The sequence below is a fragment of the Brachyhypopomus gauderio genome, unplaced genomic scaffold (genome assembly GCF_052324685.1).
Source record: "Brachyhypopomus gauderio isolate BG-103 unplaced genomic scaffold, BGAUD_0.2 sc685, whole genome shotgun sequence".
NCBI classification, from domain to species: Eukaryota; Metazoa; Chordata; class Actinopteri; order Gymnotiformes; family Hypopomidae; genus Brachyhypopomus; species Brachyhypopomus gauderio.
This window is the reverse complement of record NW_027507505.1, coordinates 25,359-35,698: the sequence shown is the minus strand read 5'-3', so window position 1 is coordinate 35,698 and position 10,340 is coordinate 25,359. Positions and strand designations below refer to the sequence as shown.

General features: G+C 41.8%; 2 long non-coding RNA genes across 2 annotated transcripts; both read right to left on the bottom strand.

Annotated features, from left to right (window-relative positions):
* Window positions 1–344: 344 nt before the first annotated feature.
* On the bottom strand, window positions 345–5,223 carry LOC143507350 (uncharacterized). Its single transcript, XR_013128699.1, has 3 exons — window positions 5,053–5,223; window positions 939–1,115; window positions 345–502 (listed from the first exon to the last, which is right to left on the bottom strand). It is a non-coding gene; the product is annotated as an uncharacterized LOC143507350 (long non-coding RNA).
* Window positions 5,224–5,342: 119 nt separating this feature from the next.
* On the bottom strand, window positions 5,343–9,023 carry LOC143507351 (uncharacterized). The gene is made up of 2 exons (XR_013128700.1): window positions 8,810–9,023; window positions 5,343–5,770 (listed from the first exon to the last, which is right to left on the bottom strand). It is a non-coding gene; the product is annotated as an uncharacterized LOC143507351 (long non-coding RNA).
* Between the last annotated feature and the right edge of the window lie 1,317 nt (window positions 9,024–10,340).

Sequence of the window (10,340 nt, the reverse complement as noted above, 5' to 3'; positions counted from 1 at the left end):
TGAGTGTGTGTGATAGAAAGAGAATTCAAAAGGGACAGAGAAAGAGTTTTAATGTTTGTGTGAGAGTAAGTGTATGTGTGACGCAGGATGTCGATGTGACAAAGATACAGAGTTACAGTTACAGAGATAGTGAAAGATTTTGAGAGAAATATATAATAGAAAATGCTATACTGTGCGTGAGAGAAAAAGACAGATATAGACTGTAAATAGTGTGTGTGTGTGTGTGTGTGTGTGTGTGTGTGTGTGTGTGTGTGTGTGTGTGTGTGTGTGTGTGTGTCTGCATAGACATGTGTGTGCATAAAAAGCTAGTACGTCAGTAACTCACTTTAGTTTCTCCAGTTTAAAATATGGATCCTCCAATAGAGCAAAGAACTGCTTTACTCCCGAGTCTCCTGGTTTATTGTAATCCAGATTAAGCCCTCTAAGGTGTGACGAGGGACTTGACCTTAGAGCTGAAGTTAGAGCAGCACGGCCTTCCTCTGGAATACGTCAGCTACTTAGACTGCAGAGAGAAGGAGATAAACTCCTCACACTTACAGCTCAACACACAAACACATATGCATGAATGCACACAAAATATCTCACCAACAGATACATGCTTACTTGACATGCTTACCACTATTAACTCCATGCCCACAACACATGGAATATGTGGAGAATATTTTACATATATGGAATATTCTGGGAGAAAGATGCAGTTATATGTGTATGTGTGTAAAGAGAGAGAGAGGGAGAGAGAGATTGAGCAAGTAAGAGAGAGAGAGCACTGTGTGTTTGACAAATATGGTGATAATGAGTGTTATAGAAAGATCAAAAGTGTGAGAGAACAACAAAGAGATGGAGAAAAGACTGTGGCACTAATAATGAGTGTGTGTGTGTGTGTGCGTGTGCGTGTGTGTGTGTGTGTGTGTGTGTGTGTGTGTGTGTCAGTATCTCACTCTAGTTTCTCCAGTTTACATAATGGATCTTCCAGTAGAGCAGACAGCTGCATAACTCCTGAGTCTCCTGGTTTGTTGTGGTTCAGATTCATCTCTCTCAGGTATGATGAGGGATTTGACCTCAGAGCTGAAGCTAGAGCAGCACAACCTTCCTGTGTAATACTGCAGTTATACAATCTGAAAGAAAGAAGACTCACACTTACAGCTCAACACACAAACACACACACACACACACACACACACACACACACACTCACACACACACACACACACCTATGCATGCATGCACACAAAATGTCTCTCCGACACACACACAAACTTACTTGGAATAAAGCTCCAACACTATTAACTCAACTCCCACAACAAATGTTATTTATATAGAGAGATTCTGTTTATATAAAGAGAGCTTCTGTGTGATACAGTAATAATGATACAGTAATACTGTAATGATACAGTAATAATGTACTAATACAGTAATGTGTGTCTGTGTATCTGGCTAATAAAGTAATAATGTGTGTGTCTGTGCATCTGATTAATACAGTATTAATTTGTGTATGTATGTATGTGTGTGTGTGTGTGTGTGTGTGTGTGTGTGACTGTGTGTGTGTGACTAATACAGTAAAAATGTGAGAGATCAAAAGGGCTGGAGAAAAACTGATGTTATGGAAGAGTTTTCCAGATTCAGTTTCCAATTTCCAATCTTTAATCTGAGGCTTAGGAATCACCTATTTAATCAATCCTTCAGTTAATTTACTGCAAATGAAGGTGTACAACGTGGCCATCCATTCGTATAGTCCTCTGGTAATCTGAGATGTTGATGCTGTTATACGGCCACGTCACGTGTTCAGTGTAGATTGTGATGAAGATTTGAGTTGAATGCAGAAGCTCAGTGAGCCCTCATGACTGTTGTCACCTCCAGGTCCCTCCTTTTAGTTGTGCTGCAATAGATACGCCTGCCAGAGCCACATGCTAATCACTGGCACTGGTACAACCTGCTGGGCCAGACAATGGAGGATGAATTTTTGAGTCTTGTTCTTCTCATGGTTTCTTCTTAATCCCCACCTAAGTTGATTTTCCTTGACACTGTCACCCCTAGCTTGATCATCAGGGATCTGATTTGTAAATGTGCTTTGTGACAACATGTGTTGATGAATCGGATGTGGGCTATGGCCGATGCCCTGACAAAAGCTCGCCCTCATGACATGCAGCATCTGCTCCTGAAACCGTAGCAGAACGTTGAACCTTAAGAGGGGACCGGCTTTGTCTTTGTATTTGATGAATGAATAAAAGTGTTGTGATCTTATTGCATTTTAATCACAAAAGAGGGGATTGAAGGAATATTTTATCTTCCTCTGTCTGCTGTAACTCTGAACATTATGTCCCCTAATGCTCTCTTGGCGCATTTCCACTAGGGCCTGCTTGGCGCGGTACGGTTCGATTCGCGACGGTTTGTGAGTGTTTGCATTAGTACCAGGTACCAGTTTGCCGGTACCTTCAGGTACTTTTTTTGTACCTACTCGCTCGAGGTTCTAACCGTTCCAAAGCGGTACAGTTCTGTGACGTGGAGGAACAGCATGACACTGATTGGCCAGGGAGTGTCGTCACAGGTTGCGTCACAGGAGAGCGACTCCTCCGCTATCGACTCCTCAGCCATTTTTAAAACCCAAAAGCGATTACCGGGCGGTGAAGGACCATAACGGACGCAGCGGAGCAAACCGCAAAGACTGGAAATGGTTCCAGCAAATGGATGCCATATACGGTCACCGGCCAGCCAGTAACGGAAGAGAAAACGTGCTGGACACGGCAATGTCGGTGCTGGAGGCCACGGAGAATGGTGAGTGTATTGTGATTTCACAGTTTTACTAGGCTCGTAAAAGATGTAATATGAACGTAATATGAACGCATCTATTGTAAACGCAGGAATTTAGAGCTGTGTTTGTAGTTAATGTTACCACCACAGTCACTACTGTACAATAGCTAGCTCTTAGCCACAGCGTGGAGCCTTGCTAGTTGCTAGTTAGCTGTAGCCATAAACAAAGCATGAGCAGCGATGACGTGCTACACATTTTGTGCAGTTACGATATATTGTTGTTGCTTTCACGGGAATGCTTGTGTTTAATATTTGTTTCTTTTTTACGTTCAAGATTCCCCTTCCACTGACGAGGCGAGCGCCTCTTTGGAACCTCCCGCCTCCCCCGCATCATCCGTGTCATACACGGAACCAACGGTCTCTATACCGGCTGGATCTCAAACGCCTGTCCGGCGGCCCAATACAGGTGAGGAACACAAAAAACATGTGAAGCACCGGAGTAGCATGAGTACCGAGTGCATTTCAGTTTTACTAATCAACTCCCATTACCCTCTTTTTTGTCAAGGCAAGCGAAAAAGGACCCAGACGGACTTGGATATCGGCGCACATCTTCTGGAGATGCAGGCACAGGATGTGCGGATGCACGAGCATTGATTGTCGAGCCGTGATTGTAGCGAGGCCCGGGAACAAGAAGCCGAGCTGAGGAGAGCGGAGTTGGCAGAAAATGTTTCCTTCAACTGGGCTTTCCTCGGGGTGCTTGGCGAACTTGTGAACACCATGCGAGACAGACGCCAGTAAAAGCACACAAAATGTTGCTTGTAGTACAATAAATATTTATTTCATATAAAGCTATACGTTATTTTTTGGTAATTTGCTTTTTGCACTTTTTTAACTATAACTATATTATTTACATATTTTGTACTTTAAATATCTATATTTCATAATAAATTTTGATTTCATTTGATTGTATGACTGATGCTTTTTATGCAGGGTGTGTTCAGCCTGTTTGAGTAATACCAAATTATTACCAATAATTAGAGTAACCACATACAATAATGAAGATAAAGATAAATAAGATACAATAATGGTATGTGTTAAGGGGCATCGACCGGTGACCGGTCGCATACAAATGATGTCACGACACTACAACCCGCGCGCCAACAGCGACTCCACCCACATTGTGGTGGTCCACCATTGCAATGGAAACGCAACGCGACCGTACCGTTCCGTTGCGAATCGATCCGTATCGAACTGTACCGCTTCAAGCAGGCCCTAGTGGAAATGCGCCATCTGTGACCCCTGACACCCTTTTCACACCTCTCTCCCCTCGCTTCACACCCCCCCCCCCCTTTCACACCTTTTCCCTCCTCCTGTGCGTTCTGAGTGTGTGTACCAAGAACTGGCTCAGCATTTCTCCTCAAGGTGCTGCGCTTGATGCACACGTATGAATCATGTTTCCCCTCCACACAGGCTTATCAAGAACAATGCATTTGCTTCCATATATGGTAGAATATATCAACTTTGTTAGACTAGCCTTCTTGAGCCCACCCTGTTGCTTGCATGCACAGGGCTGGTCTGTGTATGTATGAATGAGGGGAGCGCCCTCTCATTTTTGAACATTTGGGTACAGCTGGCCTGTGTGAATAAACCTCTCTTCTTTAAGAGTAGTTTGTTCCTCATTTGTTCCGAGAGCTCTCAGCCACACACTTCTCTGCAGCATGTTACTATCTATTAAGGATTTATAGTGGTGTTCCTCCATGACCCTCCGCTCATTTGCTGAACACAAGAAAAGGGCTTTCTACTGAGAAACAAAACTTTTACAACCTGTATCTTGTTTAGTTCCTCATTGTACTTATATCCCTGTTTGTAACTCTTCTTACCCCATGGTTCTAGCCTTGAAATAACTTGTTACTATTCCTAGTGTGTACTCGTTTTTGTTACTATTCCCGGTCTGTATTTGTTGTTGTTACTATTCCTGGTCTGTATTTGTTGTTGTTACTAATCCCAGTCTGTATTCCTGGTCTATTGTATCCCTGATTGTGCTTCATTACTTGTGCCCCACTCTAGTCTTGTTAAGGCAGTTACTCGGTTTTCCCTGTGTGTTAGTATTTTGATTCCGTTCAGTCCCTGCACCTGTTCAGTCCCTCTGTTTCTTCATGCCCTGACCACCTTGTGTGTCTAAACCCAGTTTGGGTTTCTCCCACAGTTGCTAATAAACCCAACTTCTCTCAGTAATTGTGTCTGCCTCCTACGCTCGTCTACCCACAGTCTGTGTGTGTATGTTTGTGTGTGTCAGTAACTCACTCTAGTTTCTCCAGTTTACAGTGTAGATCCTTCAGTAAAGCAGAGAGCTGCTTCACTCCTGAGTCGAATAGTTTATTGTGGGTCAGATTCAGCTCTCTCAAGTGTGATGAAGGGTTTGACTTCAGAGCTGAAGACAGAGCAGCGCAGCCATCCTCTGAAATATTGCAGTCAGACGGCCTGCAGACAGAAGGAGATAAAACACACCTACAGCTGCACATAACAAATGCATCTCACACATAAGGTCTTTCACATTTCAGAATACACACTCTCAGAAATGAAGCTGCACCAAATCAAATCAAATCAAAGTTTATTTGTATAGCGCTTTTCACAACACATGTCACAAAGCGCTTTACAGGATTTAAAAGGTTAACAATACTATGGGCCCAGAACCCTAATGAGCAAGCCAAAGGCGACAGTGGCGAGGAAAAACTCCCTATGATGGTGGGGAATAGGAAGAAACCTCGGGAGAACCAAGACTCAAAAGGGAACCCATCCTCCATTGGGCGGCCCGTTAACACACAAATTACACAAAATACAGACAAATACACAAGCCACACACAAATCACACAATCAGACTAAGTAAAGGTAAAAATGAAAGTTCTGGGTTTTGATATTGTCATTGTAAATGTCTGTTGATGAACGCCAGGCTTTCATTCCATGTCGGAGCAGCGATGCTGGTATTGTAGGCTCCGACTGCAGTGTTACTCTCCAGGTGAACCTTGGAGAAAAGATACGAGATGTAGTAAATATGTAACAAATTAATCAAAGGCCAAACTAAACAGATGAGTCTTTAATCGAGTTTTAAACATTGAGACTGTGTCTGAGTCCCGAATAGAGGCAGGAAGATTATTCCACAATTGTGGAGCTTTAAAAGAAAAGGCTCTTCCACCTGCTGTGATCTTTTTGATCCTAGGAACAGTTAATAACCCTGCGTCCTGTGAGCGAAGTGAACGCGCTGGGTTATATTGTTCAATAAGTTCACTAAGATAGTCTGGAGCTAAGCCATGCAGCGTTTTATATGTTAATAAAAGTATTTTATAGTCAATACGGAATCTAATTGGCAGCCAGTGTAATGACGATAGTACGGGACTAATGTGATCAAACTTTTTAGTTTTTGTTAAAACTCGTGCTGCTGCGTTCTGAACCAGCTGGAGTTTGTTTATCGATTTACCAGAACATCCAGCTAAGAGACTGTTGCAATAGTCTAAACGAGAGGATATGAATGCATGGATTAGTTTTTCTGCATCACTAGTATTTAATATGTTTCTAATTTTGGCAATGTTGCGCAAGTGAAAGAACGCTACCCTAGTTATATTATTAATATGTGTATTGAACGAGAGATCTGGGTCTATTGTGACGCCCAAGTTCTTTACCTCTGCGCTGGGGGTTATAGTAAAAGAATGTAGATTCAATGCTACATTATGTATCTTGTCTCTCGCAGCCCTAGACCCAACTATTATTAATTCTGTTTTATCGGGATTTAGTGCTAGAAAGTTACACGCCATCCAATGTTTAATCTCTTCTACACATTTCTCTATTTTACTGTTTGCGCCTAAATCATCGGGTTTTGCCGATAAATATAGCTGAGTGTCGTCTGCGTAGGAATGGAAACTGATGTCGTGCTTATGCATAATCTCGCCTAGGGGTAACATGTACAGTGTGAATAGAAGTGGTCCTAGGACTGTCCCTTGTGGGACACCGTATTTAACCTGCACAGATTTAGAGGTTTTATTATTAACACTTACACATTGGAAACGGTCAGTCAAATATGATCTAAACCAGGAGAGTGCGACTCCTTTAATACCTACCGTGTTTTCTAGTCTATCCAGCAAAATGTTGTGGTCTACAGTATCAAAAGCTGCACTAAGATCTAACAGTACAAGGAACGAGACTAGCCCATTATCGGCCGATATTAGTAAATCATTCACTACCCTGAGTAAAGCTGTTTCAGTGCTGTGGTTTGGTCTAAATCCTGATTGGAACTTTTCATGGATACTATTTGATTGGAGATGGTGGTTTAACTGATTGGAAACTGCTTTTTCTAAAATTTTAGAGATAAATGGGAGATTAGAAATGGGTCTATAGTTGGCTAGAATCTGCGGATCTAGATTCTGTTTTTTAATCAAGGGTCTAATTACGGCGCATTTTAATTGTTTGGGCACGTACCCTAGGTTAAGGGAACAGTTAATCATATTAAGTAAGGGCCCTGCAATGGCTGGGAGTAGGTCTTTAAATAGACGGGTTGGAACTGGGTCGAATATACATGATGTAGGCTTAGATGAATTAATCAGTGTTGTGAGCTCTTTTTGCGATATAGGATCGAAGACATTTAGCTCGGTAATATTTTTGGATGCATAGTTACTAATAACTAAACTACTGGGGTTGGATTGGAGGTTAGGCTGCAATGTATTATGACTCTGTAGTCGGATATTATCTATTTTATTATTAAAAAAGTTTAAAAATTCATCGCTAGTGTGTGTAAGTGTTGTATTAGAACTAGTGTCGTTGATATTTCTTGTTAGTTTTGATACAGTCGCGAAGAGAAATCTAGGGTTATTTTTGTTGTTTTCTATTAGTGTCGAATAGTATGCGGCTCTAGCTTTTATTAAGGCATGTTTGTATTTGACTATGGCGTCTTTCCATGTGATTCTAAACACTTCTAGTGAGGTGGATCTCCATTTTCGCTCCGCTGCTCGAGCTGCCTGTTTTAGAAGACGGGTGTGGTCGTCATACCATGGTGCAAGCTTTTTCTCCCTAATTAATTTTGTTTTAACTGGAGCTACACTGTCTAAGGTATTGCTGAGTGTGTAATAAAACTGTTGTGTTGCCTGTTCTAATTCATTGGGCTGCAGTGGCATAGTGTTCGGTAGCTCTGGTAGTAAGTTTATAAATGTTGCTGCAGTGTCGGATGTGATAGTGCGCGTGGTTTTTGTATGGCGCATCTGATGTACATCGTATAAAGCCATTTCATATATTAGTAGGGAATGATCTGAAATGGCGTCATTTTGGGGGATGACTGCCAAATGTTCTATGTTTAATCCGTAAGTAAGTATTAAGTCTAAGGTGTGTTTACAGCGGTGGGTAGGCCCTGTCACATTTTGGGCTATACCTACTGAATCTAGTATGGAGTCGAACGCGATTTTCAGTGGGTCTGATTCATTTTCATAATGAATGTTGAAATCACCCACAATTACAAATCTCTCGATGGTTAAGACTATTTCCGAAAGAAACTCAGCAAATTCCTTAAGAAATTCTGAGTAAGGACCCGGCGGTCGATAGATGGTCACTAGTTTAAGCTTTGTTTTATTGCCTATAAGATTATTGCCTATTTCACCTATCAGAGCCTCGAATGAGTTAATAGAGGTGGTTGGTTTTACAGTAAAACCTATATCTATGTCATATATTGTGGCTACTCCACCTCCACGCCCTGTGATACGGGGCTGATGAACATAACTGTATCCAGGAGGAGCTGCTTCATTAAAACTTACATATTCGTCCACTCTAGCCCATGTCTCTGTTAAACAGAGTGCATTTAGTCTGTTATCTGTGATTATTTCGTTTACTATCACAGCTTTTGATGCAAGCGATCTAATGTTTAAAAGTCCTAGCCTTAGCTTAATATTGCTGCTTACTTCGCGTTGATTATTTAATTTAATTTTAATTAGATTTTTAAAACATATCGCCCTGTTATTCTTATACCTGCCACGGCTAACAGACACAGTCTCAATGGTTTGGTAGTTAGGGAAGTAAGTTCTACTTAGCTGATTTGCGTGGTTTGTTGTGGCTGGTCAGGCTCGGCGTAGCACGTCCTCGATGTTCCGGGAGAGGACTGCCGAGCCTAGGCGACTGGGGTGAAGTCCATCTCGGCGGTAGAGTGACGGACGCTCACGGAAACTCTCCCAGTTGTCGACGTAGTCCACGCCGACGCTGCCACAGGTGTCCCGGAGCCAGCTGTGGAGACAGAAAAGACGGCTAAATCACCTAATCACCCCAAACACATATGCTGTGTGTGTGTGTTTATTAGAGAGGGATGCTGCGATGTGTGTGTGCATGTGTGTGTATAAATAGAGAGTGAGAAAGAAGGGAGTGTGTGTAAGTGATTAATGTGTATGTGTTCTGATAAATACACTGATAATATGGGTGTTTCAGAGATAGAAAAAGGGTAATAGCAATTATTTGTGTGTATGTGAAAGAGACACACACTATTTTAAAGTGTGTATTTATAAGCACATATATAAAGCATATGTATACATATACTTTTGCATATTTGCCAAATCCGTTACTTTAGTTATCCTTTACTTTAGTTATCTCTCATGCTCTTAACATTTTTATGGTGCTTTGACACTTGTATTCATTTCATACTAATAAAGATACTTTGAACTACTAAGACTGAGAGAAAATTGAGTGAAACATTGTGTGTCTTTGTGTGTGTGAGTGAGTGAGAGAGAGAGAGAGAGAGAGAGAAAGACAGAGAGAGATTGTGTGTATGCATGTATGAAAAAACAGTAAGTCAGTAACTCACAGCCTTCCTGTGTTGCAGCTAGATAACCTGCAGAGAGAAGGAGAACAACTCCCCCCATGCACTACAACACACACATACACACCACATACTAAATGTCACTTCTACATAAACACAACCAAACACTAACACCCACATACACACACTCAGAAGTTAAGCTGTACAACTCTACATTTTTTAGTGGCACTGAGGCTGATTGTTTTGGGGAACAGTAAGAAATCTTCAGTTGGAAACTTCTTCAGATTTCTTGTCAGAATTCAGTGGACCCCTCACTTTGACCAGTCCTATATGTCTAGCAATGGTTTTACTTAGAGACATTAATCCATGCTGACACTGATTGTACTGTCATGATACGGGGGCCCCCTGCCTGCTGCCTCCGTCCACAGCGGCAGTAGTTTATGTTGTTCTGTTGCTGTTGCATTGTGTTTGTGCCTCAGGTGGGTGGGGACCATTATAATCCCCAGCACCTGAGGGCCATATGTTCATCTATATATAGCTTGTCTTTGTACCAGTACTGCTGGTTATTGTTTCCTTAATTCGGATCATGTCACGGGTTTTTTTGTGCACCTTATTCATTAAATTCCTCCTTTTCCTCAAGAGTTTTGTTTATTCTTAGTCATTAGAAACACTGCACATGTCATGTTCACTTCCTGTTCATAAATCTCACAATGTTAATGTTAATCAAGGAGCACCCCAGGGATCAGTTCTTGGCCATTTCCATGTAATTATCTATATGTTACACCTTGGTCAAATTAGTCATGAATATGGT